This window comes from Lissotriton vulgaris, chromosome 3_1 (assembly GCF_964263255.1).
Source record: "Lissotriton vulgaris chromosome 3_1, aLisVul1.2, whole genome shotgun sequence".
NCBI classification, from domain to species: Eukaryota; Metazoa; Chordata; class Amphibia; order Caudata; family Salamandridae; genus Lissotriton; species Lissotriton vulgaris.
In genome coordinates, this window is record NC_141689.1 from 1,731,694,541 (window position 1) to 1,731,709,961 (window position 15,421).

Genomic DNA, 15,421 nt, shown 5'->3' on the forward strand with positions numbered 1-15,421 from the left:
CTCATTGTTCAATTTTTCCACTTCTTATTTACCGATTCGGTATTTTACCGATTCTGTAAATTTACCGATTCGGTAAATTTAACGAATCGGTAAATTTTCCAAATCAGATTTTTTCCGATTCGGTAACTTTACCGATTCGGTAAATTTACAGATTCAGATTTTTACCGATTCTGTAACTTTATCGATTCGGTAAATTTAGTGATTCAGATTTTTCCGATTCGGTAACTTTACCGATTCGGTAAATTTACCGATTCGGACGATTTTTGGACTCCTACATACCAAATGCTCAATACCGGTCGGTAACGGCCGAAAATACAGATTTTTGGCCGTTACTGACCGGTATTGGCCTACCTACATCTGGCCCGTAGTCCTCTATATTTATATTTGCACTGGGCTCAAACAGTCAAATTACAAAGGTTAGATTCTTGTATTGACCAAATATTGGATACAGTATACACAGTGTCGATCATTGATATATGAAGAGCTGTTTACAATGGTTCAATTTATATCAAATACATACAAACGAGATAATCATATCATTGTATACAGAGGACAATCATTTCTGGAATGGCTCTTTGAAATCTGTATCCTATGCGCGTTTCAGATGTGTGCCTTCATCAGGAACCCATGTACATAATAACTGAAACCTCGTGGGCTCCCACAGAGTTTTGAGCTGAGGGTAGTATGGAGCCTCAGACTGGATAGACGATTCTATCATGTGTAAAAGCCCAACGCTTTAATGAAGCCTAAATAATATGAAATCGTATAGTCCAGGTTGGATGACAAAAAGAAGGATGATGCTACTGTCAAGCCGAGGATGGCTGTGAATCGCTGCTTAATTTGCTAAGAAGCATACGGCTGGCGTGTCACACGCTCAAGGTAAAATCAAGGGCCCTGGACGTTACTATGGTTAAAATGCTGTCTTCTCAGATACGCTTAGGAGTATACGTCTGGTGTCTGCATGCTCAAATAGCAACCATTGTAAACAGCTCTTCATATGCCAATGATTGACACTGTGTATACTGTATCCAATATTTGGTCAATACAAGAATCTAATCTCTGTAATTTGGCAGTTTGAACCCAGTGCAAATATAAATATAGAGGAATACATGTTTTATTCCTTATTTGTGCATCTAGCTTAATTTTTCCATAAAAACAATAATAATAAAAATATTTTTGATACTATTGAATAAAAGCTGCATGTATATGTTCATCATGATTAATACTGTTTAGGTCCACAAGTATCTTCATTGCTCCTAAATTGTGATATTTACACACTAGTTACTTTCCCTGATTTAGCAATTTGTGTGAGGGGCACCCCTGTTACATACAAAAACAAACATAATGACATATTTTTCCCAATTTAGTTACAGTCAGCTCTCCGTTTACTTAAGGCATCAGTATTGGTCACAGATCACATCAGCTGACCTTAACCCTTCTTGAAAGGATTATTGTTTTTGCAGCATATGGTTATAACTTCAGTTGATCATTTATTATGAAGTCTACCAGGGGTAACACGTTCAGTAAATCAGTCAAGGAACTGTTGCAGGACCTAATAAGGGACCACATTCGGAGGCTAGTCTCTCCCTGTGGTCTATATCACAAGTTACTTAAACCCTTCCACCAATACCTGCCCAAAAGCTTGAGGATGAGGAGGATTGTTAAGCGGGATTACTCCTTAGGCTTAGCAATCCGCAAATATGTGCAATTTATTGCAAAAAATGTGATGATAGAATCACATATACTCAGAATTGGAAGAGTTGTGGCAGTAAAGAGCCTGTAATTATGTAAGTTGTGGACAGAAATATGTTCTTTGGTTCTTTGCTTCCCATATCAGTTACTGCCAGAACATTTGTTTAAAATGGAAACCAGCTGATGGTAATATTGGACTAGGTTTTTGTAAATAATTCTGTCTCCAACATTTACAAATAGAGCAAAAACTAGCATATGATGAGAAAAGTCAATACGCATTGAAGCCAGGCCTCAGTGTTAAAATGCTATATAACCTTGTTCTTATTTCGGTTTTTGTTGTTTTCTAAAATGGCATCAGCAGATATAATGCCATGTAAAAGTAGGACCTAGATGCATTGTGCTCAAATTTACAACATGAATCTAGCTAATGAGCAATGTTTCCAGTGAAGCTGAACCATTTATTCACATTGGTTAAGCTGAGCAGTTTCAAAAGTATTATATTCCAGTTTCACTTACAAAAAGATAGCCCCACTGTTCTCCACCAATAAAAGCATGTTAGCCACCATATATTTTTATTTTACAAGAATCTTTTATAGAAATTTGCTATTTTTATGCCTTGAGGAAAAATGTTTGACTAGATAGTGGGGGAGGGGGGACAAGGAGCTAAATGAAGGTCCGGTGACACGTGCTCCTGAGCGTAATGACGTAATCCCACTGGTGTCACTGTTCCTGTGTAGAGAGAAAGAATAAAGTCTTCCTAATACTGTGGTACTTGTGGACAGTGTGTCCTGATCTTGGTGCCCGCACACACCCCGAAGGGTGTCATGCTTCATCATTGGGCAATGCTCCTCGTCGGGCCGGCGCTGCAATGCCGTGCGAGTCCCCCGAAGGGTTGCTTTGTCAGATATCTTTCAGGATAAAGCTGTGTAGGTGCATGGGAGTAAGTGGTAGTGAAGTACTTCTTTAAATTCCAGAACCAAAAGTACCACCAGGTTCAAGGAACTTGTATGGGAAGCACGTTTGCACTGAGCCTGGCATGCCTGTATTTGGCACATTTTTAAAAAACTGATATGCAAACTGAGAACAACCCTTTCTTCAAGGAGATTAAGCACTGGAAATTATATATCGTTGTGTTCTGGACTAGATCTGAGGAAAGATGCATTGAGTTCCACAATTGGATCAACCAGTGTGACCCATATTTGAAGTTTACTTTGTCCACCTCACCAAAGGAGTTTCCCTTCTTGGACCTACTAATCATTATTGGCAATGGCAACCTAACCACCAAGACTTACAGGAAGCCTAAGGACCGCAACAGTGTCCCACCATACAATAGCCATCACCCCAAGGCACTAAGGGAAAACCTTCCATACAGTCAATGTCTGAGGTTGAGAAGGAATTATAGCAAAGATCAGGACTCTGAACTCCAAGCTGATGAATTGAGTATTAACCTGCGAAAGAGAAACTACATCTGACAGACCATAAAATCAGCTAGGAAGAGATCATGCAACAGCCATTGTGATGCCCTCCTTGAGACTCACACAAAACCACATGAGGACATTGTTACGTGTGTGACTACCTTCACACCTAAGTGAAGAGCATAGTACCAAAAAAACTCTGTCATATCATCAACACAGGCAACCTCCAACTGGAACGACAAAGATTTTCGTTTAAACAAACAAAATACTTGAGGGACCTCTTAGTACATACAAGACCACAGACCTTGTATACTACTGACCACACCACTCTCTGGGGGCTCCCAGCAGTGAAGAGACATTAAAAATGTGGACTGTGTAATGTATGTAGCCTTACTACTCACACAAGGAGCTCCAACTGGATGACATATTTTGGACACATGCAAACATACAAACTGTAATACTAAGAATTGTGTGTGGCTTATCAAATTTCTGTGTAACCTCATTTACTTTAGTGAGACCGTACGCCAGGTCAGGATCAGAATCAACTAGCACAGAAGTAACATAAGATGTGGTCAAAATGCAACCAAGATGAGCACACACTTCATTGAAAAACAACACACAACAGAACAGCTCCATTGGACCATTCTGGACACCAACCTCATCTGGAATTCTACGTCACTGTTCCGGAAAGAACAAAGATGGGTCCACAAGCTATGAATCGATGTACAGGGACTCAACGATAAGATCCCCTGGATTGAACTTCAAGGAGCCCCCTGAGCGGAGTTCTTTAGACCCATCCATTTATATGTCCATTTCATCCTAAGATGTATGGTAGCGCAGACACAACCACCTTTGACATAACAACTTTGCCCTATCTGCCTCACTCTGTTAATTTACCATTACGATCCACCAGGATCGTATACATAGTTAGTTATTGCAAGGGACAGTACATACTACATGAGCATACTACTTGCCAGGCATCCTACTTACAGAACACCGCACTACTTGATAAAGGGCACCTCTAACCTGTGATCGGTATAATATGCACAATTATAATGACTTTCTTATGCTATCTTTGATGGAGACATCAGTGAGGCATATATATCGCTTGACACCTTGCAGAGTAGTGGTCCGAATACAACATAATATACTGAACTATGATACACCATCATTATTCATTACCCAAACTCTTTACAGACACCAGCGTATGGTTAAACTACATTTAAAGATGGTGCCCACACTAGCGCTGACACACACAATAGGTACACCCCTGCATTTGCCCAACCTAATATGGCTCCTGCACATGCGCAGATGCACTCACTGAACTGGCACAAGATTCACCAACAAGCGGCTGGTATATATGCATACACGCCGGTCTCCGCACCGCTACTTAACCCCTTCGACGCTCGTGATGGAACGGTTCCGTCACGAGCGTCGGTTGGGCTGTGCTCGTGACGGAACCGTTCCGTCACGACCAACCCCGTTTTCGAATCTTCAGCACAGCGCGAAAATTCGTGCCGCGCTGAAGCGGTTAAACACAGGATTGTTCACATTTCAGCCTCTGCAGAGATGGCGTGAGGTCGGGTAGGTGACCGGACCATACAAACGTACGAGAAACTCTAAGTGCTACCTCGCCACCATAACGCATGCATTGCAACCCGATAGCACGGCTGCATATGCATTGCTACCTTTGTTTGCCTTACCTGATGCCATAACTCCTCATAACAGGTCCCAAGGATACCCACAGCCGTAACTCATGGGGCAATTTCCTAAGCTCAAAACGATAATTGAAACGCTTTAGTGTACACAGTGAGCTGAGGTTTGCCCTCAATGATGCTTCCAAGTTTAGACGATGTGACAATTCTTACCTACTTTGGCAGCAACCAAGTGCTTTTGCTCACAAATATATGTTTTTGTGTCTTTTTCACAACATTGACATTGTGCCCGGAAGCACCATTATATTTTTGTTCATCTTGTATTGTCCCTGCCTGCCCATAGCCCGCATTATGAGCCACTATCATAGACGATAATAACATAGACGATAATATACTATGTGCACCTGGCGCACCAATGGAAACCCAGGATAATGCTTGTTTTTAAGGCCTACCCTTAATGGATGGTATGGATGCATTAACTACGCTTGCCTTCTCTTTCTTTCTTCTTTTTTGTTGTTCCTGAATACTGTATCAACCTTTAGTGGCACTTTAGTTGTCCTGTAAGTGGCTCTCAAAATATTTTAAAGGTTCAAGAGACCACTGCCTGTCCTTGAAAAAAATAAATTCAAAAGGTTCATTTTTATTTTTTAAATGCTTCCCATTTTCTGTTAAGGAAAATGGGCTGCATTTACAAAATAAAAATGCTTTATTTCAAAGCAGTCCCAGACATGGTGGTCTGCTGACCCCATCACACCACACCATCCCTGGGTGTGCCAGCCATTCCCAATAGAGTTGTAAATTGCGACAGCCTCATTATTATGCATGAGACATGCAATTTGCAACCACATTGGGAATCGCAAACAGTGTCTCAGACACTGTTGTGCATCCCAATTTGCGAGTCGCAAATGTGACACAATTTGCGACTTGTAAATTGGTGAATCGTACATCAGGCCCTAACTTTCTACCAAATTTGTTGTAATTCGACAGTCATGGCATTTTGTCTGTATCTGTGTCTAATTTTCCTTTGGAACATTTTATGGGGAAAACATGTTAATATACTCACCCCCCCCATTTTCGCAGCTCGTTCGACAAATCACCCCAAAACTTTCCAGGTGGAGCTGAGGTGGATGAGAATTTTCTAAGGTAAGTTTTCCCAAAAATCATCATATTTTTCACATACAACCAGTCCAAAGCCTCTTACACTTGCTGGGCGGTACCAGATCTTGTTTTAAAAGGTGGACACAGGTGGCTAGAACCCACACTTCCATTTAACAGAGCAGACAGTGAGTAATACTTGGGTAGTGAGACTCACTCACAACAGAGGTCTAAAAATCGGGTAGTTCAAAAAGAAAAAAAGTATGCAAAATGGTTTGAAATAGATTTTCCTACAGACAGCATATGATTCAAGTGAAGAGGGCAATCAGCAACTTAGTGCTATTTAGATGAAGAAATTAGTCACATTGGCACTTTATGGTGGTCAAGCCCAAATCCCCTCTCCTAGATAATAGATAATTTTCTAAGACACTGTGTTTCAATAGATTTTATAGATTGTATTAATGCATTTGAAGCTGTTTTTTGCAAAAGCATAATAAAAACAGATTTTTGTCAATGAGTATTTATTTTACAAGTGCCTACATTTAAATGATGCGGCCAAAGGGAGGGCATACAGATGTTTGCTGTATTAGCCAAATAAGTGCTTGCATCACCAATGACTGAGTGCTTGTTGAGAGAGAAGTGATATAGGCTGTATAATTGTTTGATAAATGATGACTTCCTTCCTATCAGAACTAAATCTTTGTGTGATACATGCATAAGTACTCAGGCCAGACGTGCAAAAAAGCCATTTTGTTATTTCCTATGTGAATCGCAATTATGAAATTGCAAAGTGGCATGTATGGTAGATGGCTGCCTGGAAATTGCGACTTGGAAATGAGTCCCTTTGCGAAATAGGAAATCACATTTTGCGATTACCTATTCAGTCAGAAACAACGAGTGCAATAGCAAATAGCAACTGCATCAATAAATAGAAATCCTGGTTCCTGGTTCGGGGAGTTGACCCCTGAAACAAGAAGTTCATGATCTCAGTAGGCAGGAAGGGAAGCAGAGAGAGGCTGGAGAAGTGCTGAGCACAGGCAGTGATCTGAGCAGTGCTGCATCAACCACAATCTCCTGCTTGGCTGTGCAGCCATTAATGTTCCAGAGACACAGCACAAAATACAGAAGGAGATGCTGCAGATTATCAAGAGTAAGCATGGGCGAATTTTGCGAATTCGCGATCCGCGAATTTGCGAATTCGCGATCTGCAAAATTCACGAATTTGCGTTTTTTTGTTTTTTTGCGTGTTCGCGGGGTTTTTTGCTTGTTCGCGGGGTTTTTTCCGTGTTCGCGGGGTTTTTTGCGTGTTCGCAGGGATTTTTGCGTCTTCGCGAGCCGCTTGCATAGCGAAGTTACCCATGCAGTCGTTTATGGGAGAGGGAGAGAGCGATAGATAGATAGATAGATAGATAGATAGATAGATAGATAGATAGATAGATAGATAGATAGATAGATAGATAGATAGATAGATAGATAGATAAAGAGAGAGGGAGAGAGAGAATGAGAGAAAGAAAGTGAGGCCGGATCTCTGAAGGGCCAGATTCCTGAGTTGCCCCTACAGAACATACAGCTTTTTATTTTTAGCAAAATGCATATGAAAATTGTGCTGTAAAGGTCTCTTTTAGTTTAACCCCTCCTGACAACTCAAAATTGGTGTATTTGCCATCCTCTCCCTTCTTCCTGTTTTTTATATCTGTAAGTGCTTCCTGATGAGGTTTAATTCCTTGGACAGGTGCCTCGTTGCCTACTTGTAACTATTCTCTGACCCTGCTTCGAGGGTCAGAGCAGGGTCAGAGAATAGTTGCAAGTAGGCAACGAGGCACCAGGAAGCAATTAGCAGCAGGTGTCCAAGTTGAAGTTAATTTCTTTGTAACCCTTTTGTAAAAGGTTACAAAGAAACTAGGTTCAACTTTTGCACCTGCTGCTGTAACCCTTGCTTGGCTGAAAATTCGTCCCGGCTGATTCGCGGATTGTACCGCGATTTCGCGAGATTCGCAGATCGCGAAATCGCGGAAAATCCGCAAATTCGCCCGCGAAACGGATTTTACGCCCAGCCTTAATCAAGAGGTGGCATGACCTCGGTTCCCACACAAACGAAAAGGTCCCAACATTCCTGAGCGAGGCCCATGCCACAGGAGTTGGACCCTCTGCTGCACCACCACCCACGACACTGGAGTCAATGGTTGAGAGCACCCTGGAGTCAGAGGCTGTTGTTTGTATTTGCCAACCTGGACACGTCTGTACCTGTAACCTCACGAAGTAGGTGCTAAACTTTAATTATAGCAACTTTTCTGGGCTTAAACCTGGTGTCCACATGCATGTAAAACAAACATAAACACACATATCAGGATGGGATCATACCATGTACAGATTATTCCGGATCTATGACAGAATTTCGACAGACAGAATTTCGACCTACACAAATATCGGCGTAATTATATCGATAGCAAAAATATCGACGCCCTATGTACAACATGGTAAGTACCAAAATATCGAAAAATTAATATCGATGTTAAAAATATCGTTGTTAAATATATCGATTTTTTTTTAATGAAAAATAACATTAAAAAACTGTAAATAATACTTATTAGTTACTTAAACATATTTAAATATATGTAATAATTGTTAAAACAAATAATAATACATATTTAATAAAAAAAAATGATAAATCATATATAATATATAATTACTTAACAATAATTACTATTCCCACTCCAGTGGGTGCAACAGTAGGGAAAACTGACCCTGAACACTAAAAATACCCCTTTACCCAAAAACCTAAAACTGACCCTGAACCCTAAAAATACCCCTTTACCCATAAACTGAAAACTGACCCTGAACCCTAAAAATACCCCTTTACCAAAGAACTGAAAACTGACCCTGAACCCTAAAAATACCCCTTTACCAAAGAACTGAAAACTGACCCTGAACCCAAAAAATACCCCTTTACCCAAAAACTGAAAACTGACCCTGAACCCTAAAAATACCCCTTTACCCAAAAACTGAAAACTGACCCTGAACCCTAAAAATACCCCTTTACCCAAAACCTGAAAACTGACCCTGAACCCTAAAAATACCCCTTTACCCAAAAACTGAAAACTGACCCTGAACCCTAAAAATACCCCTTTACCAAAGAACTGAAAACTGACCCTGAACCCTAAAAATACCCCTTTACCCAAAAACTGAAAACTGACCCTGAACCCTAAAAATACCCCTTTACCCAAAAACTGAAAACTGACCCTGAACCCTAAAAATAACCCCTTTACCCAAAAACTGAAAACTGACCCTGAACCCTAAAAATACCCCTTTACCCAAAAAACTGAAAACTGACCCTGAACCCTAAAAATACCCCTTTACCCAAAAACTGAAAACTGACCCTGAACCCTAAAAATACCCCTTTACCCAAAATTAATTAATATTACAAATAAATTACTTCCCACCCTATTCCCCTATAAACCCACAACCCGCTCCAGTAGTAAAACATATAATTCAGTTAAAAATATACATAAATTATCAATTAATTAATCAATTAATCAATTAAAATAAATCATTGCCAATTAATATTTAATTGCAAAATAAATTAATCATTGAAAAATAATTATTTAATTACAAATAAATTACTTCCCACCCTATTCCCCTATAAACCCACAACCCGCTGTGGTAGTAAAACATATTATTTACTTTTATATATTTTTAAATTATAAAAACATATTAAACACATATTATAACAATTAATTTAAATACTTAACTAATATTTCTAACACATATTAGTAAATCGAAATTACTTACATCGATATATATGCTATCGATATTAGTAATTTCGATATTACTTACCTTAGGGTCGATATTCTGGCCATCGATATTCTGGACATCGATATTCTGTCCCATCGATATTAGCAACTCGATAGAAGTGTAGGTCGAAATTAAAAACTCGATATTTTGACTGTTTACCGATTATTCCACATGGTGTATAAAGGGAGTTGTAGTCATAGACAGAAACAGTGGAGTCAGTGTCACAAACTTGTGGAAAGATTTTGTATGACCAATGAGAATGTGTTTCACACGTAACGTTTTTAATGGTATCTCAATTAGCTAATTAGATGCACCTTGGGAAGACCTTGAAGGTGCAACAGATCAATCAATCAAGTAGTAATTGTATAGCACAGCTATTCATTCAGGAGGGGATCCAGATGCTGTGCTGCAGGTATCAGTCAAAGAGCTATGTCTTGATCCCTTCCTGAAGGGGATCAGTGAGGGTGTGGTGCAGAGGTGAAGAAGGAGGGTGTTTCAGGCTTTGGCAGCGAGGTGAGAGAAAGAGCATCCTTCGGAGTGGAAGCAACAGATATGTGGTGCCTGTGTGAGGGCAAGGTGTGTGGAGTGGAGATTTCTGGTTGGTCGGTGGAAGTGGAGGTGGTGGTTCGTGTTGGCTGGTTCTTGGTCGTGGAGGGATTTGTAGGCGTGGATCAGAAGCTTGAAATGAAATCTCTTCTGGACTGGGAGCCAGTATAGGTCCTTCAGGTGCTGGGTAATGTGTGTCCTCTTGGGCAGGTTGAAGATCAGCCTGGATGTTTGCTGCTTTCTGGATTGTCTGAAGTCTTTGCATGAGTTCAGTGGTAGTGCCTGCAAAAAGTGCATTGCGGTAGTCCAGTCGGCTGGTACTCAGGGCCCAGGTTACAGTTTTCCTGGAGCTGATGGGGAAACATCTTTGCAACTTTGCAGATCGTGTTGAAGAAGGCTGTAGAAATGGCATTAACCTGATATTTCATGGAGAGTTTGCTGTCCAGGATGAGGCCGGGTGTGGTCTTTCGGCGTGGGGGTTGGCCGAGCTCTGCAGAGCACCAGGAGTCGTTCAAGATGGCGGTGTGTCTGCCACAGATCAGAACTTCTGTTTTGCCTGTGTTGAATTTCAGGCAGCTGTCTTTTATCCATGCAATAAGGTTCTTCATACAGTTGTGGAAGTTGGTCTTCGTCGAGGTGGGATTTCCTGAGAGCGAGTGGATGTATCATCAGTAAGAAATGCTGTTGTTTTCGTGTGATCTGGCGATGTCTGCAAGTGGTGTCATGTGCTTTTTGAAGAAAGTTGGATTGAGGAATGAGCCTTGGGGTATACAGCAGATGGGGTGCGTGGGTTGCATGGTGAAGGGAGAGAGGCTTGCTCTCTCTGTGCATCCCATAAGAAAGGATGCCATCCAGATGAGGACATCGTCAGGGATTTCAATCTGGCATAGTTGATCGATGTATGTGTGGTCGGAGACAGTGTTGAAAGCTGCGGAGAAGTCCAGGAGGATAAGGGTGGCTGATTCTTCTCTGTCGAGTAGGGTGGTAATGTCATCTGTTGTGGCGATCAGGCCTGTCTTGGTGCTGTGATTGGCTCTAAAACCTGATTGGGACTGGTCCAGCAGGTTGATTCTCTCCAGGTATTCAGTGAGTTGGAGGCTGAGGCCTTCTCCAAGACTTTGGTGGGGAATGGGAGCAGGGAGATGGGATGGTAGTTCTGAAGCTCACTTGGTTTTGCTAAAAGTTTCTTGAGGCGGGGTCTAAACTCTTTGTGTTTCCATGCATCAGGAAAGGTGGCTATGGTTATGGAGGCATTGAAGATGGTGGTGAGCTGGCGGCTGATCTCTTCTCTTCTGAGGTTGATAAGTCAATGGGGGCATGGGTCAGTGGGTTCTTCTGAGTGGATGGAGTTCATAAGAGTGGTTGTGATTGGTGTGCTGAGTTGTTCCAATGCGGTGAGTGGGTGGTCGGTGGTTCTTAAAAAGGTTGGAGGTTTGAGGATAGAATTTTCTATAAATGGTTGCTATCTTGTTTTTAAAGTGGCCAGCAAGGTTCTGTGAGGAGGGGATCAAGTATTTTGTGGCTGACGAGCAGGTGAACTCTCGGAGGATTTTGAATAGTTCCTTGGTTTGGTTGGTGCTGGCCTCGATCTGGTGGATCAGAGCCTCCTTTTTTGTGGCTTTGAGCTGGCGGAGGTGTAGTGTTCCTATCAATACTTATTTTCACTTCTTTCTCTGTGTTCCATGGCTCATGCACCCTCACTTGGTTCTTGTATAGAATCATGGCTCATGCACCCTCACTTGGTTCTTGCATAGAATGTACTTGTATTAGAATATTTGCCCTTCAACTGCTTGTCGGTTTATCCTGTTCCTTGAAGGATGAGGTCTCTTGTTATGAAGAAAGAATAGATCTTCAATCAAATGAGCTACTGCCTGCCTGTTCATTCTTCCTCAGGCCATACCTCATTTTGGCGACTATTGGACTTCAACCCACCAACAAGAGACCTCAACTCAATTATTTTTATACAACTTGGAAGACGCTTCAAATATATTTGTGAGAAGACACTTGAAATTAGCATCAGATGCTTCTTATACTTCGCCATATATTTAAAGAAAAAGAAGCTTCCACCTTCTGCGACACTGGCTGCAACAGCACCGTCTTTTGCGTGTTGTTACTGATCATCGCATGTACGCTGCTGGCCTTTTTGAGAAATATTTACTGACTTTGATTTCTACAAAAGTCTTTAAGAGAGTGGTGACGCATTCCGCTCACCTTTTCATTTTGTGCCTTTTCTTTCAAGTTTCGGAGGATCATATTCGACAATGGCGGCCTCTTCGAACTGTGAGTTGTTGCCTAGCAACAAAATTCTGATGTTTTTGCCTGGCATAAGCGTAACGCGAATCCCCATTGCCTAGGTAACCGCTACATTCGCCACGTCACGCCCCCGATGCTACGACCTGATGTCATCCTGCAACGCGACGTCTGCCATATTGGTATTCCTCAGTTCCAGTCAGTTTCTTCAGACACGGCGATCTTTTACTTCAATCTCCTCACAGCGCTATAGTCTGCAGACTGTGTACTTCGCTGATCTGCACAGCTTCTCTGCAGTTCAGCACTGCTTCAGTGCTGATCTGCACAGCATTCTCACAGTGCAGTACCTCTTCAGCGCTGATCTGCACAGCATTCTCCACAGTTCAACACCATGTTGGCGCTTATCTGCACAGCATTCCCCGCAGTGCTGTCGTTCTTCTACGCTGATCTGCACAATATTCTTCACAGTTCAGCACCGCGTCAGCGCTGATCTGCTCAGCATTCCCCACAGTGCAGTCTTTCTTCTACGCTGATCTGCACAGCTCTTCTCAATGCTTCTGGATTACTAAGGTACTGTTATTCTCTACGCTGATTTGCACAGCACATAGCAGATCAAAAGTCATTCTTATTTCTCATTCCTACATTTACTTGGCATATCTTCTTTATTAGATGATATTTATCTATACAAAAGAAGCTTTTTACTCATTTCTGTGTACACCTGGTTTGTCAATATTTCTTATTAAGGTTCATTTTACTGTTTATACTTGCATTTTAGTAGCTTGAAAAAATCAGTGTTGTTCATTTGTATCCCTATTTATTGTATTCTCTTTTTTTAAAAATATTTTTATTAAGGAATTTTTTCCCATTTTTTTCCTTATAACATGAGCAGCGCACAATAGAATACATAATCGTAGAACACAAATTCATATATACAACAGAAATACAAAACCATATAGCACAAAATCATACATAGTTATTCGAATACACACAATGTTCAATACATTCAGTACATTGAGTACTCCATCTTTCAGTAATCGGTTCCTAACTTCCACCGAATAAAAGGTTCCCAGATTTGCATACCCAATTTCTTACCCTTTTTTCCCTTCCTAGCATAAATAGCAGTTTCCAACTTTTGTATTGATAATACCTTACCCAGCCATTGATGGTATGTAGGAGGATTAGGGTCAAGCCAAGCCGAAGCCACTAGCAATCTAAGGATAGCCATCGCTACAAATAAAAAGTTTTTACAATTTGACTGTCCATCGGGACTAACCCCCAATAACATAACAGCTGGATTTATTTCTATTGTAGTTGACAATGCATTCTGGAAAAAATTCCCAATATCTTGTTTTACCTTATCTAAGTGTGGACAGAGCGAGAAGATATGTATCAAGTCCGCCTCTGCACTGCCACATCTAAAACAGGTAGTTCCGGATAACCCCCCCATTGAGCAATTTTTCCAGGTGTGTAATATAAATGATATAAAATCTTGTAATGTTGGGCCTGTAGGGATGATGAACACAACAATTTTCCTCCCATTTCTAATGACTCCGTAAAGATGTCCCTGGCTATGTCCAGATCTGTAGACCATTTATCTATCCGTTTCTCCAAGTCATCTTTCTTTAATTTTGTCATTTCCAAATAAAATCTCTTTATTGTACAATCAGAGCCATCTTCTATAAGATCCATCATTATAGTTCTTTCAAAGCCCAATGATCCCCCTTTTTTATTTGATATACAACTTCTTATTTGAAAATATTTGAAAAAATGTTTTGTGTTCAAAGTATATGTATTCTGCAGTTCTGTAAATTGTAATATGCCGTGACCTCCCAACATATCCCCCATCTTTCTTATCCCCCGCCTCTCCCACTCTTAATATACAACTCCTGAGAAAACCATGCTAAATAAGGAAGGGTTATTTTTAAATCTAGTGTATGCATTATATTTCCCAATTCCAACCTTTTTGGAGATTCCTTTCCATATATTATAGACAGCCATTATTGTCTTAAATCGTGTTCTTTTGTAATAACTTTCCTCCGTGAATCTCAAGAAAACATTTTCCGCATTTCTACCCAAAACCAAACCATAAATAGCGAGCGAACCAATATTATCCCAACCATCCACCTCAGCCCCTCCGATCATTCCCAACATGTTTTGTAATGCAGCAGCCCAGTAATACAATTTTAGATCTGGTAGCGACCAGCCCCCTCTCTCCCGCGGTAATAACATATACCTCAATGCCCTGCGTGTTTTACCTTTAGCCCAAATAAAACGATTAATCATTTGTTCACAAATTTTGAACCATTTGTTGTCAACTAAGAGTGGTACTGCCCTAAAAATATATAAAAATTTTGGCAACACCAGCATTTTAATAATGTTAACACGACCTACTAACGACAAATGTAGATTCTCATATCGGTCCAGGTCTTTCTTTGTTTTATCTATTATTGGAACAATATTTTTTCCACCAAAGTATTTAAATCTGCTGAAATATTGAGTCCTAGATAAGTCCCTGCCTGAACCACTCGATTGTCATCACAAATGGTCGCTGAATTTTTAATAATTTGAGTCTTTGAGGCATTCAGGGCATAGCCCGAGACTTGTCCAAATCTACGAGCCTCTGCCTCTACTAATTCAGTCGCCTCCGTGGGGTTTGGTGTTATCACCGCCACGTCATCAGCGTAGGCAAGCACCTTACAGGGTCCCAGCAATGTATGTAACGGAGTGATCTCTGGACATGAATCTATCCTATGAATTAATGGATCCATATACATGGCAAATAGCAGCGGGGAACATGGACAGCCCTGCTGTGTGCCTCTTTTGATCATAAATTGTCCCATGATGCCCCCATTAACTCTTAAGGCTGCGACCGGTTCCTTGTACAGTGTCTGTAAAGCTTTAATAAAACCACCCTTAAACCCAGCTCTTACTAAGGTATGCCACAGATAGTCCCAGGAGACCCGATCGAATGCTTTT